The 22,064-nt window shown below is 41.4% G+C and overlaps 1 long non-coding RNA gene across 1 annotated transcript in view; it reads left to right on the forward strand.

The window, feature by feature from the left end:
• Window positions 1–22,064, forward strand: part of LOC137470682 (uncharacterized) — a 34,341-nt gene that overhangs the window by 10,939 nt on the left and 1,338 nt on the right. Inside the window, exon 3 of the long non-coding RNA XR_010997200.1 lies at window positions 21,536–22,064. This exon is cut by the window's right edge and continues 1,338 nt beyond it. This is a non-coding gene — a long non-coding RNA (uncharacterized lncRNA). The remainder of the gene's footprint in view (window positions 1–21,535) is intronic.

Genomic DNA, 22,064 nt, shown 5'->3' on the forward strand with positions numbered 1-22,064 from the left:
TTTAATAACTTTTCGTAACATCCAAATAAATTAGTAATAAGGGCACCTGCCTAAAGGTCCTTTGTCCCTGCACTCAGTACTGTGTATGTAAGGTATCTAATTATTGTCCAATGAAAAAAAACATCAGCAGGCCTAGGAAATTAAAATTTCCTTATTCTTTTTGTCCTCTAAGTCTTCCTGTCATCAGCAAAATCACAAACTGGAGGTAAGAGATGCTTTACATGCATCTACCTGCTGATTGAAGGATTCTCCTCAGAGTATGCCAGGACTGTGAGACAGGAGAGGTTGGCTTGGTGTCCTTCAGATGGAAAGCCTAGAATCCAGTCTGCTGTTGCCTCTTCAGCTGCTGTTGAATAAAGCACTGTCCTAACCACTCTGCTGCTACATAAAAGTATGCAACAAAGGTCTATGTCCCAAAGAAGGGGGAGATAGCCTCTGCCAAAGACTTAGTTCTAGAAAAGCTTATGCAGCGGGTGCGAATTTGTGCCTGAAGATTGACCTAAGTTTTGCCAAGGAGAGAGACAGACTGAACAGCAACAAATGTCCTGTAACCTGTTGTCTGGGCTACCGTAAATATGTCTCTGGTTCAAGCTTTTAAGAAGACTGGAGTTGTTGTGCATTACTATCACCAGGTACCGCTGTTGGAGGACTAAACTCTCTAAGTTCCATACATTAACCCATCTAGTCGGGTGGGCACCATGGCACCGAGTGGGAATAGCCAGGTTCTGCACACCATTTGGGTTGGGCATAAATGGCTGCACAAAGGACAAAGTTCTAAAGAATTGGGACAGTAGGTTTAATATCTAATTAGGCCTCTAATCCTACAAGCCACTTACAATTTTGCATTATTATATTGTCATTGTGTCTTAAATGGAACTACTAATTTGAGTGAAGTTATGGGTGTAAATGCATGCAGGATCGGATCTGGGCAATCACATTTTGGGTTATTATTTGTACGGTAGCACTGTTGCAAATCAGGTATCTCTGATGTTATCCCTTCCCCAGGCAGGGTGAAGGGGAATCTGGAACAAATATATTCCTGTGAAATGGCTTGCACTCCATTACTGTACCTGTCCAAACCAAACACTTACACAAAGACACATCATAGAAAGCATTTCAACTGTTAAGAGAGTCATAAGGCGTAGATTTTCAATGCAAAAGGTCATGAGGCTACAGTTTCACTGGGTAATGTGCTGCATTTGCATAGACACATATTCAGACAGTTAATGGTAGTGCAGAATGCTTTAATGATTTTCATTTCCATCAAGCTGTTCTCACCTCTTAGGAACATAATGGATAAATAGAAGAGGCCTTTTGTTTGCGCTTCATGAACGTTGCCAGTGATTAAGTGGTGCTGAGGGAACAGACTCATGCTCTCATTTGAAAACGAAAACCAAAACCAACAACAAAACTGCCCATCAAAGCTGACTTCAAAGTGACCTACTTAATTTGGATTTAAAATGGCACTTGAGTAATTTATTTTAATGTTATGCAGATTTCCTAATTCACAACAGAGAAATGGTCACTTTTAACTGAAAATAAAGAAATAGTTACTACATCAGTTGCAAAATACTCATAATTTGTTAGGGTACTCTTTATAGTGTTGAATTACAAACAAAGCTATATACACTTAGATCAGGTTTTCTTCCAAATGGGTTCAGCAGTCACATTTTTTATGAAAAAATTTGTCCAGAATAGTTGTGAGCAATTTGATATTTTTGCACTATGCTGTGGTGTTTCATAAGAAAATCTATGCCAGAAGCTTGTAATGATTCCATAGAGGGTCTCCCTGTGAAAAACTTCTCCACACCTTCCTGGAATACAAAGGCCTACAGACTTTCAAACTATGTCCTGGACCCTTGCAATTCAGTATCAGTTTCTTGGGCTCCTCTGTCATGCATTAGCTCAAAAGATCCTTCTTGAAAAGGGCTTAAAGAAAGTTATCTTAGTCTCTGGCTGTGTTAGGTTTTTAGGTATTTTCTGAAGGATTTCAGGTGCAGTTCATTCTCTCAGTGTAATCTTGAAAAAAAATCTGAGTGGCTTTTTGAGAATAAAACTCTTGTTCTTAAATACCTTTTTCTCAGAATAGTCATGCTTAAATTTTTGTTCCTAATTTGTAGGCACACAAATCGTTATTTCATCACCCCAGTTTGCACATTGGTGCCTTGGTATCAGTATTTTTTAATTATAATTGTCCAAATGTGCTAGAGTTTCAACTTTATGTGTAACACTGAGAAGCTCAGCCAAGACACTCCACATCCCAAATATCCAAATTTCAGTAATCTCCACTCAGGGTACAAGTGTGCAATGTTCCTGAGAACTGCTAGAATGAACAGGCTTTCAAGTACTTGGGTATTTTCAGTTAATGACTTCCAGTTCTTTCAGTTTCTAACCGGCTGCCTTCCAGATAGTGATCTAGAGTACTTCTTCTGGCATTCCAAGTCTGTCATTTAAATCAAGATATGGAACTTGACTTCATGTATTTGGAATATTCTCCATTTTCACAGAATCAGTAAGATGTTTAGGGAACACAGAATAAGCAAATGCAGACCTGCTGAATGCATAATTTTTATGGCACTTCTGTTTTTTATTGGCTTAGTGGTCTGTCCAGTGTTTGACAAAGGGGTAATTAAATTTACAATGAGAATATATCAGTCCCTCCTTCTCTTCACTGATTTTAATTCTTTACTCCTCCAGTTAATTTTCTTATAAATCCGCCTTTGTGTTCTCAGTATGCCATGAAAGGACTAGTCAACAGCCTGAATACAGGGGCAGTTGAGGGAGATTTCTGTCTGCAATCAATCTCCCCACTACAGGAGGAGTGCTGGATATTCTTACATGTACAATAAAACTTCAACTGAATTCAGTGACCACTGCCTGACCAGCATGATGATTCCTTAGCAATTTATGGCAGGTTTGGAGAGAAAGGATTCAGGATTACTTTCAAGAGGTCTGTGCATGCAAGGCTATAAGTATCTTGTGTTAGGAATAAAAGACCTGTTTGGAGTTATGTGTAATTTCAGTGTATGGTAAGATGCAGTTCTTCTCACATGAAAATAAGACCCATTATTGACATTGTGTTTCAGTACATGTGGATAAAAATGTATTTTACATGTATTATCCATGTAGATTTTTTGCATTTTGTGTGTTTATAGCCTCACAGTGGTCTTGATCATCTTAATCTTGGGTTTTAGTTATGCACTTGCATGCAGTGAATGGAACTATAGTTTGTGAAGTATAAATGACTGAGGAGATATTCCAGAAGGAAATCCTAGAAGTGAAGGTGAAGCATTTTAGCTGATGCTGACAGAATTGCAGAAATTCCTTGCTGTAGTGGGAAAACTTTGTTCAAAACCAGGAATGTTCTTATGGTTTTAATTGAGTGGCAGAAAATTACTTCTTTGTGGTCATCCCTGCTAAGAGAGTTCTTAAAACAAACATTTTCCATTTTTCCTTGTTTATTTCTTTTTTGGCTAGTAGTTGCCTTCCTGAATTGGATTTATAAACTGTGAATCTAAGGAGGATAAAATGCTTTTTGAAAAATTTGATCCAGATGTCTATTACTGTTTCAATAGATATATTTTAAGTTTTTAGGATAAAAAAGGTTTTTGGGGAATTTGGGGTTTGTTTGGTTCTGGTTATTTGGGTTTCTTGGGATATTTTGGTTGGGGTTTTTTTTGTTTGTTTTGGTTTGGTGGTTTTTTTGTTTTTTTTTTTTTTAATATCCCAGTTAACTTAGAAGCAGCCAAATTCTTGCTGTGTAAAACTTCAGGAAAGTCTATAGTATTTCAGCAGGGATTCATGTGGCCCTTAGGTTTTTGGACTGTATCGTGTTGCAAGCTCCTAAAATAAGACTATTTGGAAAGCTACAGGCTTCCCATCTTTTTGTCTGGAAAAGTTATAAAATGGAACAGGCAGGCTTTTCACTGAGCTGCTGAGAATGCAGTTCTGGCTATGCAATCAGGACTAAATAAGGAGCAAGATCTACACTAAAAATAGAAACAGAGGCTGATCCAACTGCAGTGTGAGTTATAATCCTCACACAGCAAAGGGCTGGTAGGTTCAGCTGAGGACACACAGTTACAGAGAATCAAATAAACTTTATCCTGCCCCTAAAAAACCACCATACCCTAGCTGTTATAACCAGATTTTTACCATTCAGCAGAACTGTTAATCATGCCTGCAAATTATTTAACATGTTTTTTCAGACGTAGATCTTTCGCTAATATTATTTTATTAGAGAGAGGATTATATTTGTGACATAGTAAGAGAGAAATGTGGGTTGGGTTTATGTAACTGTTTGAGGAACATGGTGGAAAATGACAGAGAGAGATTTACTGCACTTTTCCTCTTAGCTGGGTAAATATGTTCTTATCACTGCTTTGTTCCTTAAGTTAACGTGTCCACTGACACAACGTGACTCCAGCTGGGCAGAGTGAGCTGATTTGGGTATCTGGCCAGGCCTGGGCTCTCGTCACATTCTGTGCAGTTCACAGTGTGTGCTTTGAGGGAAGTTATTCTGCTCGTTTCAAGAACAAAGTACAGAACTGTGTAGTTCATTCCTGTATCCTCCCCTCCTCTTTGTTGGTAAAATAGTTCAGAACATATTCATCTTTTATTTGTGTATTTCCTTTCCACTAACACATACCTCATAAGATTAAGCCAAACTTGCCGAGGGAGTTCAAATGTATCCTTTGATACAGAATAGATTGCTATTTCTTACTTATTATTAGGAACATTTGGTTATTAAACATTTAGATTAAATGAGCCTAGCCAGCTACAACTATGTTCTGCTTGCTTTCTTTGCGTGTTCCTGCATCTCTCCAGGCAGTGATATGGCAAGCATGAGCAAATTTTCTGTTACTTTAGTCTTAAAAGGCAGAGAATCTGTAACAGACTCTGGTAATTCATCATAGAATTTAAATTATTCTAAATATGATTACATATGAACATTTTAAAAAGTAGAAGACACCAAATCACTCATCTACTAACTAAATGTTTAAAAATATTTTAATTAATTTTTAGTTTTCAGTTACTTGCTGAGTTTGTTACTGAAAATACACCCCGTTCTTTTTTTTTTTTTTTTTTTTTTTGATTGTTAATCCCCGGAGTTGCTCAGTCAAATTGGAAGACAGTGAGTGGAGGAAAAACATCTGGGTCATTTGACACATGCAAAAGCTCACATAGCAGTGGGAGTAAGTGGAAGAAGACCAAGGACAGAGATCATCAAACTTGCACAGGCCAAGAGCAAGGCAAATAAAATACATGGTGTCAGTGAGTCACAAACCAATGGCTTGGTTGCATTTTCCTTCTTGAGTTCCCTCCACACCATAATATGAGCTACAATATTCCCTGTTTCCAGGCTCCTATCCCAGTACCCCTATCTCCTCTCTTCCACATCCCATGCTGAGTGCACAGCTTAGCAGAAGCTGCAAGCAGCTGTCTTGCAGAAAGCCAAGTTTATCAGCACCATCTTGTAGCTGGGGAGGCAGCAGCCTCATTCTCCAGCTGAGTACAGAGGCCTTTTTTCTTGTTTTGTTGTTGTATTCTCATTATGCGTGCTTATATTTGAAGAGCTGTGTTTTCAGGGGGAAAAAAGGAGTGTGTTCAGTCCAGGAGGCATAGAGATGGGATATTGGGTGATAATTGCTCTAAGTGCTTTACAGTGAAATATGTGTATCGTGTTTTAGTCACATTCCAAACTTACACTGATTGTCTCATTTTTTGACATAAACTAAATCTCTATGAGACTACATAAGGTTATGCATTAGTTTAACAATGGGTTACACACACCTAGTTTTTGTGTACTGTTAGCTATTTGAAAGAAATAATTTGGTGTAATAAAAGCAATATAAGCCTGCAGAGCAGACACAGTAATATTAGTGACTTTATTAAAAATAAATACTAGTATCAGTTTAATGATTACACTTTAAAAGTCACACCCAATCAAACAAAGAATTGTTTAAATTATGTATGGAAAGAGGGAGATCCTTTTAATAACATATTTTAGGTAACTGAAAGTTGCACAAAGAGGAAATGGCATTGCTTGAGCTCAGTTTCAGCCCACATGGAGGCTTACATGAACATCATATTCATTTACAATGAGTCTGGTTCTGTGTTGGAAAACAGTGGTGATGAACAATGCATTGTAACTGAAATGTTAAGAGATAACTCCAAAACTGCATATGAACAGGTGTGAGATTCTCCTTTACCTGCCTCTTCACTATTAATTATGAAATTATTCCATGTTTTTGTTACATTCAGAAGTCCTTATATAAGCAGAATGAATGGCTCCAAATTAAGAATTTTTTTATTAAAGAGGATTTTTTTGTTTTTTATCAGAAACCTTTTGAAGTACAAGGGGAGGTCACAGCTGTTCACTTCATTCACATGTAGTCTAATAAGATAAACAACATATGTATAGGTCATGAGAGCTTAACACTCAGAACACGGGGATTTGTGTATGATTTTGAAAACTGTAAATAACGAATTATGCTTAAACTTTATCATTCTGCCTATCAACCTGATTTGTTAGTAAAAATTTGTGTTAGAATTAAGGTTTTCATATATTACAATGTTCATAAAAATAAAATCTCCTTCACCAAATGCAAGATAGCAAGGTCCACGTTTACATCCTCAGTCTTAATTCCAGTTGGCATAAGTCTTACAGATTTACATAATTACTTCATTTACATAATCACTTAAGACCTGGATCTATGCTCCAATGAAAGCAGACCTGAAACCTTTTTGAAAATAATGCTTAACCACATTTTGTACTGCAAGGATACAGGACTGACCACAGAAATGGGCATGTTGTCCTTTCCTTAGAGCACCTTGGCATCTGGGCACCTGAGTGAGTTTGGTGGGTTAGTACAGCAGCATCCTAATTCTCACGCGCAGTCTGCTGGTGGTCCTTGTGCCAGAATATATCTGGAGTGGATAGGGCTTGGGGAGGAGGGGCTATGGATTATATACCATGTTTGCTCAAGGTCCAAAGGACTTTTGGTTCAATTACAGTGTCACACAGCTGTGGAGGTCTCATTTACCCTCAGAGGGGGGCTTTCAAACAGTGAGGATTAAAATAATAAACCCCAAATGCATCACTCAGTTTCTTATTAGTCAAGTGGGAAGATTAGCTGGAAAATTCACACATACAAATCAATGTGTCCTTCCCCTTTTTTAAAAGTTTCCATGTTGAAGGCAGTGAGCTACAGAATCCCATCAATTTAGACATGGTCACATAGATACTTGCTTTTGAATCAGGCAGTGAATTTCCCTTTGACTTCCCCAAACCACAGAACCCTTACCTTTCTTTTTACTGTAAAAATTCTGTCAGTTCAGGGAAATTGTGCTTGCTGAAACACTAGAAAGTAGGTAAATATTTCTGTGCAGAATAGGTGGTTGCTATTCTGTTATATGATAGTATAAAGTAATTCCTTGTAGGAAATGGGTAACTTACAGGATATAGGTTAGGTCTTGACACCATACAAGTCATGACAGAAAGTTTTTGTCATCTGATAGTTTTTGGATGGCCTATTTACAGTTAAGTCAGACCCTTAAGCCAGTTTCCAGTGGACAAATATCTGAACTAGAAAGGTCATCATGATTGTTAGCAATCTTATATGGCTTCATGTCAATAGTGTGAGAATGTGACATTACTCTCTGTGCCAGGAAGAAGTTAATTATGGTATTTGCATAAAATCTTTTTTTGTGTTGTGCTTAGTCTGCAGAGTATCTGCTTGTAAGATTTCAGCAGATACTTCTTTTACAAACACAGACAGGAAATGAAAAACAGCTGAAGGCATCTGCTCAGAATAGAGTTGCCCTGAATGGACATCTTCAAGCACAGGCCAATAAGGCAATGATTTCCATGTTCCAGGGATAGCTGTTTCCTTTTATTCTTTCCTGTCAGTCCTTCTAATTTTCAGATTACTTGGCAAAATCAAGTAAGACTCAGCAAAATTAACCTTTTAAATCACTACTTGCCAAAAGAGTCCTGCTTTCCAAATATCCTGAAAAGAGTAACTGTAGAAGTAACTGTAGAACTAATGGACTTCCAGCATTTGGAGCCACCAAACAAAGGAATTATTTGGTATCTGTTCTTCAAGTTGTTCCCTCACTTAGCCTGCATGCTGGATAGCTGTTAAGAATAGGAAGTGCTGCTTTTCACTCATTCTTGCACAATGGTAAGATCTCATAGAGTTATTGAGGCAATTCTAATTGGCAAAGAAAATGAGATTTTCCTCCTAGACCTGTGAAGTACCTTGAGTACATTTCAGGAATTGCTACATGATGTTTTAAACCATCTTCTGGCTTTGGAGCAGTGGCCAGTCCTGAAAGGCTTCAAAGAAGTTGAACTTGCAGCAGTCTACATTAAATGTCTTTGCCCACCTCGCTGAATTCTTGAAGGTTCTTGAAGTGTGCATCTAAGGTAAATATGGTAGTTCTCCTGCTTCACATTGGGACTGGTGTCTGGAACCATCAGCTCACAGAAGTCCCTATCCTTGACAAGAATTTTATGCCCTTAATGACTTTTTGCCATCACTTCAATGACAAGAGAGATGGAAAAATCAAGCTGATTCCTCTTCTGTGCTCTGTGCTCTGGATACAGAGTACTTAATGGACTCCTCCAATTTCTGTCAATGATGGTTATGAACCTATGATGGTTCATACCATCATAGTTTAGGTTAGTCCACCTAAACTAGAGAATTCAACTTTCTGTATTCCTCTGTCAAACCATGTTATTTGAGTCAGTCATCTCTTTACACTTGGGATGTAAAAAGTGCCCTGTTAACTACAAAAAGTGAAGTATTTTAAGATATTCACTTCCTACCTAGTTATTGCAGACTGCATGACTCTTTTAAAATTGTTATAGCAATTCCAGGTAAAACATTAGATCATACTCTGTCAGAGCAGCATCTGTGCTGACAATTTCAGCAAGAAAATTATTTATCTTAGACATCTACAGAGCATCATCCTGAAGCTCTGTCTTCCCAATTCAACAGATGTTACATATATTAACAACTCTTGATGGGTTGCAACATAAAGTGTTGCTCCTATTGCAACCTCTCAGGAATCTGAGTCTGCCACGGAAGGAACTAATGGTTGTTATTGAGTACACTGCAGTGAAAATATAGATATATGCTACATGCGGATAATTGCTAGGAGGAAAACAGAGAATGAGTTACCTACCAGTAATGATGGGTGCTAGATGTGCACATATCCTGCACAGCCCCTTTTCTCCTTTTGTTGTACTCCTACACCCTTGGGATTCTCACACTCAAAGGCACACTGAGTGTTCTGTTGTCCAAATTAAAATCTCCAGGTGCCTTAAGGCTTACATGTGCTATATCAACTATGTCAACCCTTGCAGTCCCATAAACAAATGTGCAAGTCCAGCACATATGCATATATACCTCTCATTGAACCCTGGTGCCATATTTTACCAGTCATTCAATCACAGGGATGAATATCTTCCCTGCAGGTTCTTTGTCCAATGCAAGTAGCCATACCAGATAGCATAAGCATGTTCAGTCATACAAAGGATAAAGTAATTTTAAAATGCACACACAAAGCAACAGTAAGAGTACCCGAGCAAACAATATTTGAAATAGAGTGAGTCACTACTTTTAAGTTATTTTCCTTAAATTCCAAATTTTTAATCTTATTAATGGAATGTGGCATCAATAAATAGCTTGTTCTAAACCTTTCTCTGTGCAGCAAGTGTGCAGTGCTACTGTCATGTATAAAATTTAAGAGCGCAAGCAAAATTGCAAGCAAACATCACCAGGCAAACAGTTATAAGACAACAGTAAGCCATCATCCCTAAAAGCAAAAATATGGACCAATCCATAATGAAATTAAAATTGCCAAGAGCACATCACATTTGCTCTCAAAAAATTCTGTACATTTCCAAATCACAGCCAAAAAACACAGGTAGACATCTGTCTGCAATCTGCATAGTTGCAGGATGTGTCTTCTGCCAATTCATCCCTTAAATAATGAGTATTTCTGTGCAATCCTGTTGTTGTCAGACATTATATAGATCGGCTTAAACTTTTCAGTATCTCATAAATAACAACAGTAAATTAACCTGGGGGTTAGAAAGTGCAAAGCCTAATAGGAAAATAAGGATTCAGGAGACTAGACAAAAAAAAAAAAAAAAAGGCAGAAAAGACTGAAAATGAGAGAAGAGCAGAAGGAGAGCAAAATAATAAACTCTGAGGAAAGAGTCAATGCCCATAAATGTAATATCCTATTCAAGAAGAAAAGAGTGAAGCACTGATGTAAACCGGAGGGCATGTTCATCCAAACCCATTATAGGAAAGCAGGACAATTGCTCCTCTTTTGTTCTTTACCATGTTTTAATGCTACTGTATAAAGTCATGCATTGTAGCTGTTGAGGGAAAGGTATACCTAGAATTTAAAAGCAAGCATATGCCATAAGAAGAGTTGTGAACCACAGACATAGGAAATAATGGTGTTGGTCATTCCTAGAGAATTCAAGGGCCTTCTGAAAGCCAGGGATCAGATTCAGACTTGATTCCTTCAATTTGGTTAAATAAGCCACAACTGTTTCCAGGAGGTTTGTTTTCTTGTGAGTCAAATTCCAGTCTTACCTTTGCCCTTTTGTCTCAGTGGAAGATCAGCTTGTACATATGAACACAGAATTATTTTCTTTTCCATAATGATCGAACCCAAATGTTATTTTACCTTTGCCAGCTTTGTGTAGGGTGATGTGCCATCTTGCATATTTATTTTCCTGGAGTGATGCCCAGAAGTATGCTATGTTTTTTCTTGCTCATGTCTCACTAGCTTTATTTATGAGTTGAGTACACCAGGTTTTCAGTCCCTGGGGACAGGCCTACAAAGGAAATCTGTGGACAGTATTTAATACATCCAAGTATGAGACCAGAAAAAAGGCAGCTGCTGAATGGCATTCCAAATTGATTCACAGTTTCAGACTAGATTGTGGATAAGTTAGCATCCATGATTTAAAGCACAAACGCCTTTTCCTGTTTTGTCATGTAGGAGGAAGGCTCCTTTATCAAGTGGAAAAGACTGAATGTGCAAATTTTTGCTTGGTTTACAGATTTAAAATTCCATTGTTCTCTGATGACTGAGTCTAATAGCAGTATTGTTATTGTTATTGATTCTTGCTGATTGCATAGAACCGTGTTTTGAAGATACCTTTTTTCTTGCTATTAGATACATGTATTCCCTTTGGCTATAAAATAAATCAAGGTAAGGCCCTCTTTCTCACATGGCATCACAACTGATGAGTTCTGAGAAGTGTATTATCCCTTCAGTTATAGCTTGCAGTCCTATTAATTGAATAATAGCATGGCCTGGGGAAACTTAATGGCTAGTAAGGGTACATAGGAAAGCTCACATACGGTTTGATGTACATTTTAAACTGCTGTTGTGTTTACAGGTTGGCTGCTTGAAAAAAACACCAACAGTTTTTACCATCCTCTACGACTTTTTTGAGATGCCATAATTGCTGGACCATTCTTTAAAACAGAACTGATGGATAAGCATTCTGATAGTCAAGCCAAGGAGCAGGGCATCTTCCCCCCACCAGTGCTGTAATTCATCTGACAAGTCCACTTGATATTCCTGCCTGTGTTCTTCATCTGGCAAATGTTTTCTCCCTAGGTCTCTTTGTAACAGCTGCACTAGGTGTGATGAGGCTGTCGACTCATGTGGCATGTTAACACATTGCTATTGTACTTAAGGATGCTCCTAGACTTGCCTCTGGGCCAACTCTAGTGTTGGTGCAAACTGCCAGCACTGGATCTCACTGGCAAGGCTTTCTGTGTGTCTGTGAACATCTTGGGGTTTGGTAGCTGGTATTTAGTGAGGTGGTTTAGCAGGCCGTTCAGTGCAATGACAGGGGATGTGGCACTGCTCCTGGGCATGAGAAGCAGATGGAGTGGGGAGCACAGTTCAATGCCAGCCATAACCAAAACCATTCTCCCAAGTCTGTGCCAGAGGCTTTCTAGTGATGGTGCACAAGTGATGGTGATGGCAGCTTCTGTGCCAGGCTGGGCACTTGTCATGGTTTGTTGCTGGTGCAATGCTAGCGCCCATGAAAATGCACCTTCCCAAATAATTGCTGTGAGGTGTGATCAGGAACAGAGCAGAGCAGGCCCAAACTTAATAACAAAGAAAAAAAACTTTATTAAACTACTACTACTATAGAAGCCACACACACTAAATCTAGGATGAAGACTCTCCAAAACACTCCTCCTCCCCCTAACTAATTTCCAACAAAACCACAGTGAGACACCACCTAGGATTCCTGATCAAGTTGCCACCCTTCAGATAATCAATACTCAGTCTCTTAAAGGAGAGAGAAGTCTCACTTGCACCACAGCCTCTCCCAGGAAACACAATTGCCACCCTTGTGTTTCTGTGTCACACATGGCAACTATCCGGAGAAAATCTGCCATGGTGACACTCTCCTTTCCATGTCACAGTGCTCTCACCACCGTGCATGGACAGACTGCTCATAGGGCTCTTTTAAGGATGCTTTGCCATGGACCAAAAGAGACAACAGTTCAGCTTCTCATTCTGGGACCACAGTCCTTCCTCGTTTTCCCCCTGGGGCTGAGGGTCTAAGAACAGAGATTATGTTCCTAAAGACAGAGGGCATCACCATTCCCTCCTCAGTTTTTTTCTGTTCTTGCCATTCCTGTGCTGGTGGTTGCTGAAGCAGGTCTTTTTGGTTCACCACTGCATCCCCTTAAAATGCAGTGTCTATTGCAGGAGAATTTGGTTCAGTCTATGGCTAGCAAGAAAGGTCCAGCCACAAACCACTCCATCATCTCCTCCCACCTAAAAAAATTCTTCTTCTATCATTTCAGGTTCCAGACTTTCTCTCTTTTACTATAAATCAAGGAGGAGTAATATTTTACAAAGCCTTCATTTCCCAGGATAGGGTTAAAAGTTCAGACTCCCCAGACAGCTGAAATCTCTGCCCAGAACTCCAACTCCCCTACTGGGCATCTTCCCCCCCCACCCTTCTCCTTCTCCTTCACTGGCAAATTTACAGGTGCCATCAGACTCTCTGTCTCTTCCCTCTGAGGGGGGACAACAAAGGCATCTCCGCTTCTCTCCACCCTTCCATACGCAGGAGCTGGCTCAGTTCCAGTCCTTCAGCCCCCTCGGCTCACCTCGACCAGGCCACATGGCTTCCCCTCCCCCACCCAGCCCATGGCTGGGCAGGGGAGAGCCTGCACTCTTCCTATGACCGGAACTAAAGAGAGAGCTCCCCTGGGAGTTCTTGCTTTTAACCCCCTGTGTTCTCAGAGGCGTGTCCATGCCTTCAGTGGTCACTCCAGGTGCCAATATCCAAACCTGACCACTGATCGGTTTGACCCAACTTCCTGAGAAAATTCATTTCCATATCAAGCCACAACAGCACTCTTGCCTTGAGGCAGGCAGGAGGGAAATTCAAGGGCTGTGCGTCTGATGGAGGTGGTGCCTCGTGAAGGCTGACCTAGAACAGAGGCTAGACGGAGTTAAAGGATAAAGTGGTTATTTATTAAAAGGCCTCAGTGGATGCACCTTGGGCAGTACAAGAGCCCAGCCAGGGCTACACCCAAGATGAACCCAAAATGGTCACAAAATGGACCACAGGTCAGGGGCTCTCAATTTTTTATAAGTTTTGGTCTATTAGCATACTGGAGTTAATTGTCCAATTACAGCTTTAGCTTATGAAGTCCCATCCTTCTTGTTTTTCTCTCTTCAGTCCACCATTGTTTATCCTCTTGGGCCTGAGATTTGGATCATTTGTCCTTGGTCCCCAGCTAGAGAAGGAATTGTTCCTACTCTGTGAAGAGAGCTTACTCTCCCCTAATACGAAGCTCAGAACTACACACTAAAGCAGTACAGAATCTGAAAAATATAAAAGCTAAAACCTGAGGCATCGGAGGAATTAGCACTGCCAGTTTGGTTCCACTCTGTGGCACTGGCAGCTATCAGACCTACTGGTGACAGGCAGGACAGAACTGCTGAGGTGACCGGCCAGGTGTCGGGTGACCCTTTACCCTCTTGTTTCTACCGACACCTGAACTGCAAAGCAATTCCCTTTAAGGCAATTCACCCAGTGACGCTAAAGAGCTGATTACTCAGTGCGATGATATGGGGCCAGGTAGCCTGAGGGCAGGTATTACTGTGGGCTGGCTTTGCAGCTTCTACCATCTCAGCTACTGCTCTGTAAAATCTGGGATCTGGACTGAGGGAAAACCAGTCAGTAACTAGCTTAAAGGGAGGGAATGCCCTCATTGACCCTTTACTGAATTAAGGGTCCCAAGTAATACCAATTACCTCACTTAAGAGTCCAGCGCTTGTCTAACTCTGTGTGCTTCCTGACATCTTTACCACACCCAGCTGGAACAGTTGCCTGCTCCAGCTGACACCCAAGCCAGGGATATAGCACTGGCCTTGAATAAGCAGTGCTGTAATTTATGCTGGCTAACAGGACAAGAACCAGTGCATACATCCCATTCTTCATGCCAGAACCAGGATGCCTTTCGCAGAGGTGCTGTAGCTTGTTAGGCAGAGACAACTTGGGACAGTAAAGAAGAGAGACTGTGCTGCTGAGAAGCAACAAAGGTGTGAACTGGGGGTGAGGAGAGAGCAGAGCAGATGCTGATGTATTACCGTGGTTCATTGGCCCTATAGGTATTGGCCAGGACAAAACTGCAAGGGATACTCTCAACTATGGCCTGCTGTTTTTAAATAAACCAAATTAGCATATGTTACTTGTGAGTTTAAGGTTTTTTTTAGTTCTTTGGAGTTTTTTTTTTCCCTATAGAATCATAGAAGGGTTGGGGTTGGAAGCAACCTTAAAGATCATCTAGTTCTAACCATTTCCATGTTTGATTGTATTATTTTGTTTTCTTTAATAAGAAAGAAATCAATCAGAAGCATAACTAGACTTTCTTGCAAGTAGTTACATTTAGCTGTAATCTGCCTGGTGACTTGTAGGAGAGAAATTGCACTAGTTTGAACTGGACTGAGTAGCAAGGATACTTTAATCTGGGACAGCAAAGAGAAAATTGTATAACACTGTTGTGTTGTCCTGAGTGGGAGAAGCCAGTGAATTGCATGTTTTTTCTGTCTTTGTAATCAGTTTGTTATGCAGAGAGCAATGCCATGGGATTCTACATTTCATCTGCTGGGTTTTCCCTGGCAGCATCTGAAGAAGTTCATTATAAGTGTTTATCACATGATGCACTTAATCAAACCACTGAAACTTGGAGAATAAGTCATTCTAATAAGACCCTTCAGAGCTGCCTCATAAGCTACTTACTGATGTACTCTTCCTTGGTGAGTGTACAATGAATTTCCTTGTATTTCAGTCCGTGATACAGGAAGTTCATTATCCCCAGTCCAAATTCAGATGTACTGAAAGGAAGCAGGGGCTTACAAAGAAGTGACAGATAATTTGCAAAGGATTTTAGTTAGCCACTCAAACCCCAGATAGAGTCAGATTGTAAACTCTTCGTTAGAACAGCCTTCTGGTATTCAGCATTAGGCACAAGGCAGCTGTATCTACATAACTGCTTATAGTGTTGTAAAATGCAGGCAACACACAAAAAATTATGAAAAATGCTTCTTTTGATTAGAGGTTCCCTAATGGAAGCATGTGAGAGAAAAGAGAAATCGGAAGTGACGGCATGCTTTTACATCTTGCACATCTACAGCATGATAGTCAGAGCTGATAGCTGGGCTGATGCAAAATGCCTCCAAACCCTTTGCTAAATCCCCATGTGCACCAAGGGGTTGAGGCACTGAGACTTGTCTGACAGGCTTGGAGCTCAGAGACACGCTGTTTGCAACCTGTGTTTGTACCCCATATGACTGGTAGGATAAATGCCTTTCCTACCTAAGAAATGTCCTGATTGTAGGGAGCAGGTAGGTCAAGGACTCCTCTGCCTCCTTGAAGAGCTCATTTTACTGAGCTCTGCCACAAGCAGTGTGACACCAGATTTCCTGGCACTCACTGGATTTTCTCACCAATGCTATTTCACAGACAGTGTCTCACCAAGGCTTGTCTTCTTGCTCTCTGCAAAAGAGCAGTTTGGGCATCGCTGCAGATGTAGGCTTAGACCATTTTTAATATAGAAATAGCCTGGATAGTTTTCCCCAAGCACCACCCTCTCTCCATACAATAGCACTGCTGAACTACACCTCTTATTTCACGTGATGTGAAGGCAGTACAGGGTCACATCACATCCAGTGTTGATTTTGTGTAGGAATGCACAGGCTGAGCCAGATGTGGGTCTCTGGATGAACACTGAAAAAAGCTGCTGTTGGGGCCTGGAACACCAGGCTGTTCGAGACAAACTACTCTGTAAGACATCAAAACCAGGCAAGTGTGCACAACTAAGAAATACAGGCAGCAGAAAAATGATAACCTGGCTTGATAAGGATGGTGCTTTTTCCCTAGTATAGCTCCAGTAAAGCAAGTCACAAACTTACACCATCATCTGGGCACTACTTTGAGGGAATGGTGAAACCTGTCTCTCCAAAGTCAAGTCCATCCAGCCCAGAGCTTAAATTTCAACCTGTTAATTACTTCTGAGAATAATTAACTCCAGCCTGGAGTGAGCAAGGATTCTTGACTACATCAATCAGTGTTAGGGTCTGAGATGTTCAGTTTTCATTCCTTGTGTTTTGCATGTGTACCTGTGTATCTGTCTGTCTTGCCTTGATGCAGCTGTCTGTCTCTTGACTGCTGATACACCGATACATCAAATTATCATCAGTGTGACTGTGTCCTCAGGAGGGACTGTGCTGCTTTAGTAGGTTGCTTTCCAATTACTAAGTTAAAATGGGACACAAAAGCCTGGAGGGAAATACTGTTTTTCTCTCTTTTCCCTCTCCTTTTTAGAAATAGTAAATGCTAAGTTATTTTACCTCTTAAAAAAAAGAAAAAAGGAGACCAAAAGAGATGAGTCTATGCTAGCTGATAGATTTTGCTACTGCATTCAATTTTATTACAGTGTAGTTCCCTTCCTCTTTCTCACTTCTTTATTGTACCCTGTCTGTCTTCTCAGGTGCTATTGTGCCTATTTTAAGAGCTCCCCTTCATCTCTCTTTTGGGATAGTTTTACTGCTGGCTTTCTGCTGTTTCAGCTTCTACACAGTTGGTGCTTCAAGGAAAAAACTATCTCTTGTAAGGCTGTGAGGAGAATGGACCCATAAAAATCAATATGTTTTGTATGTACGTGATTCTTTAATCAGTAAGTCTTCAGCAACCTAACCTAAATGACCACTTTACTGTTGTCTCAGCTTCTTAACTAAGGAGGCTGCAGAAGAGTGAGTGGGTAACTTTCTGCTATCTGCAGCAGTGCAGTAATAAAGTGAAGAATAAAATCTCTGTTTTCCAAACAATTCTCTGCCCTGTATGTGGGGAAAGCCAGTACTGAGCATCTGGAACCATTGCTGGTAGGGATATTTTTAGTCTGCTGTAAAGAGGGGTGGTCAGTTGTCCTCTGTATGCTGTTGTTTTGGCATTTGGGAACCACTAGTGCCTTATCAGTGCTGAGGATGGATTTCAGCATGTCTGTACAGTCTGTTTGGGGGCAAGTTCTGGGAGGAGGATTGTGGCGAGAGCATCTGGCTGTGTGCATTTGCACATGTGTGAGATGCACACAGCGCCCACTGAGAACTGATGCTACCAGATACTGCCTGGACTGGGTTTGGTCAGTGCCAAGCTGGGCTCAATTCCCTCTCCCAGCCTAGAGATGAAAGATTCTTTATTGCACTCGCTGCTTCTGGGATGTTCAACTCAATCCCCAGTAGTGTTATCTGTTTAGAAGTCTTTCTCACGGAATTTCTTCCTTTGAAGACTGCAGGGTTTTTAACAGTGGACTGCAGCACCTGCTGCTTGCTGGAAATCCCGAGGCTGGCACGAGAGCATTGCAGTGCTGAACGTGGCAGTCACAGTGCATCACATTTACCAGATTTTCACTGGGCGTAGCTGATGAAAAACAGAACAGACATGCTGTAAGGACTGTCAGCCCAAGTAAAGGAAGGTAACTTTGAAGAAGGCCTCCAAAATAGTATTTCCACAATATAATTCCTTAGGAAAAAAAGTGGAAAATCCAAAGAATGGAATTCAGACAGAATGAACTTATTGCAGGTGGTGCTTGTAATGATTTTTTTTAAAAATCTATTTTAGTTATTAAGTATTTTAGTAATTTTTTGGGGGGGTAGGGTGTTTATCCAGTGTCTGCCATTACAGTACCTTCTTCTGCACCCCAGAAAATCCACAATTTTGAAGTTCTCTGGAGCTTTCCAACAGTGTGCATTTTCCCATTCTTAGAAAAGTGGTACAAGTCAGACAGAGAGGGCTTCATCTACCCAACCATCAAAGTAGGTCCTGGGAAGTTTCCTACTCCTTGGCAGGTCTCCCTTCCACAACAGCCAGTCCTGCGGGGATTTATATCCACTGGGTTCATCCAAGTTTCACCTGAGATTCCCTGGATCTGTCCATTAGCCCCAAGGACTTGGTGTCTGCAGAGGTTGCTGTGAAACTCCCCTTACCCCAGGGTTAGGTGGGCAAGCAGGCACTTGCCCCTCACCCTCTGGAAACTGGAGAAGTCCCTGATACTTTTCAATAAAGGACAAATATTTTTTAAAAGCCTGCTTTTGCTTCTGGTGACATTTTTCCAGTTTGCATGGATCTGTGCAGTGGCATGCAGTGCTCAGAGCCACAATGCAGGGAGTATCTGTGCTTGTATTTGTTTGGTCCCATCTACATCAGCGAGCCCTTGAAATGTAGCCCAGCTGGCTGATCTGGTTAGCTGGGCAACTTAGCTTTAGATGGTTTTTGTTTGTTTACAAGTGATCTTGGCCACAGACAGAGACACACAGCTGGTGGTCTGTGCACTGTTCCATGATCAGGCTGAGGCTGGGCTCTGAGCCGATGAAGGCTGGAGTGGGGCTAAGCAATTCCATCTTATTCTTGGCCTAATTTGGAGGGGGATTGGACAAGCTGCTACTCTGCTGCCTTATTCTGTGGTCTGGCATCTCAGGGCCTGGCTTGGCTTTGCCTGTGTGGGCAGCAGCATCCAGCACCCTTCTGCCATGGCAGTGGAACCTCTGCTTTATCAGATGTCCTTCTCCTGCATCCCAGAGAACACCTCTTGCTGTGAGCAGTTACTTGTTATACAAATGCCACATAAATACAGGCATTTCTCTTCCTGCACTGGTTGCAATATGCAGGTGGGACAGGTGTGTCTGATGTCTCAGAGAGGGTTTTGCAAGTGGCTCTTCTGAGATGTTCATGTGCCAGTGTGGTTCACGCTGGCTGAGGGGACTGTGTGAGCATCCATTGCTCAAGGAGAAGTGACACACTGGAGCTGTGTAATGATACTGATGTGCATGCAGTGTGCCAGCCTGAACTTCTGCAGAAGACCCATGCTGGGCGTTTCTGGGGAGAAGAAGCAGTGCCAGCCCATCAGTACTGCAAACTGGGTGCTGTGGCAGTGCTTCCCTGCAGCAGCATCATGATAAAGGATGGTGGAGGAGGAGGCTGACGAAAGCTGTGACCTTCCAGGCAGGATCTGTTTCCCAAACACAGGTAAAACATTAGCAGACTGCTACAAATGTGGGCATGGAGGAACCTGTTAAATTACAGCCAAAATGTAACAAGAGAGATGTTTGCTTTGGGAGATAACGCGTGCCTGTTCTGCACACTGAAGGTGAGGGAACCCTCTGAGACGTGTTTTACTTCATTACCACAGTAGACCTCTTGCACTGCAAGGCCACAGAGCTCCCAATTCTTCCCTCCCACATCCCCTTCCCCTTTAAGACAAGGGCTCTTTGTCAGCTCTACCAGCGCCTCCATCTGACAACCCAGAAGCATCCTAAATGGTGGGAATTGCTCCTTTTCTTACCTCCTTGAGGAGCTTCCCGACCACACTGCCCAAGTTCACTGCCCAGACTGACGCTGTTACTGAGATGTCCATGTCTCTGCTACCTGCAGTCTGGTCAATGGCTGGAGATGAGAGGAAGGCTCTCAGCAAGGCACCCTTTGGTGGAGCTGTTCAAATGAGCCAGTTTCATTATCTGCCTTGCTGGTGGTCCCAGAGGGGCTACAGGGAAGGCTGCTGCTTTATTTTCTTAACTGGCATCAAATGATGGCAGTTGAGACCCTACCAGGAGCAAATGAGCTCGTAGGGCAGCATTTCTTGTCCTGGATACAAGGCTTTATTAAATTAACTTTGTATTTGAATCACCCTACACATCCCTCTCTGGAGAGGTGGATCTAACTTAACTGAGGGACAAAATTTTGCAACTCTGTTTTTGTCACACAGGTGACTTGCATAAAAAAATCTTTACATGCATTAATGTCATCTGAGTTTTGGCAAGCCTTCAAAGCTGGCTATCTCAATCCTCTATTTCTGTCTTAATGCTGCACTCATCCTAGTGTTAAGTATGTAACGCTCTTGCTTTGCTTACTTTCCATGCTAGGGACAATGGATTTCCTCTCCCACACACCCCTTGCAAATTTACAGGTGCTATGAGAGAAACCCCTGGTGCTGTGAGCATCCAAGTGATGCCTTTTGCCTCTGTGGGTACCTGCAGCTTGGCAGCTCCAGCTGGGCAGCAGGATGTCAACCTGCAAGATGGAGTCTTGCATACTTTCAGCTACTTCTCTATTATTTGCACTTAATAACTGACTCAAGAGTTCATCTACAAATATATATTTAGGGCTGTTCTTGGTAAATTTTCCCTCTCTCAGCCACAAAGCTCTTTGCTTTCTGCAATTTCCTTTTTGTATTTTCCCTTATCCCTAATCCATTTTAACATTAATGCATTAGTTTTGAAACTGCTGGTGTATTCTCAGCCTCTTCTTCTTCCTTACCTGCTGATTATTTCTTTTTTTTTTCCTTTCCTCACCATCCTCTATACTTCTGCTGTTTGCAAAAATCGGCTTTTCTCCTGCCTCTCCCTCTTCACAGCTCCCACCATCTGTCTCTCTGCAAATACAAAGCTTTAGGGGAAATGATTCACTAGGCTGCTAGCTCATTACTCACATTCTCCCCATCATAGTTTCTGTCCTTGTAGGATGCTCTAACTAATGTAAAGATCAATGAATCCTGGGAATTGTTATTCGATTAAAAAAAAAAAAAAGGCCCCAGCAGTTAAATAGATTGGGCTCTTTGTACTTCCCAAACAGCAAAGCTTAGTTTTTCTTCCTCACTCTGCTAGTATTGTTTTGCAGAAAAGGATCGTTCAAACAGAAGAACAGAAATAATCACCGGACCATTTAATGCAACCTTGTGCATCACATGATGCAGGAATTACTTAATGAAATTCCCTGGCCCAAACCAAGCAAATCTGTGGTAAATCTAGAGCACATATTTTCGGATGACAGCCAAAATGATGAAAGGAATTTACAACCCAGCCTCACTAATCATTTTGAATGCTTAACTGCACTCCCTAATATGCTGCTTTGCAAGCAGCAAAACTGACACAGCCTCATTCCCTACATGCTTCTCTCCTCCAGACTTGTGCAGGCTGTGTAACCCAGAAGGCCTCCCAGCCCCCTGCCAGGGCCAGGTTGACCAGCTGTCCACCTCTGGGAAGAGACCAGAACCTCTCCCTCCTCAGCATGTGGGTTTGGGGCTCGCTCTTTGCTTGGGTAAGTCTTTCCATGAAACTCACAGGCACTTAGTATCTTTGAGCTCTCCCTATTATATGTGGCAGAAATTGGCTAAGAAGCTCAGAAGCCAATTGAGACAGACTATTTCACAGTGCTAAAACACTTCAGATACCTTAAAATAACAGAGGCAGCCATACTGAGTTGGCAGATAATGCCACAGCATTTCAGGAACTCGCTCAACCTAGAGGCTGAGCTCAATGTTGTTGTGCATTCCAGGTGACCCCAAATGTCGACCCACATCCCACTCCTTTTGTGTTTACTTTGTTGACCATTTAAGGTAAATTTCTGCCATGATTTTAGGCTGTCACCACATACTAGAAAATTGTTTTCTTCATTGAAAATTTATCACAATGAAAACAGACGTCCCTTCCCC

This window comes from Anomalospiza imberbis, chromosome 3 (assembly GCF_031753505.1).
Source record: "Anomalospiza imberbis isolate Cuckoo-Finch-1a 21T00152 chromosome 3, ASM3175350v1, whole genome shotgun sequence".
Classification (NCBI taxonomy): Eukaryota; Metazoa; Chordata; class Aves; order Passeriformes; family Viduidae; genus Anomalospiza; species Anomalospiza imberbis.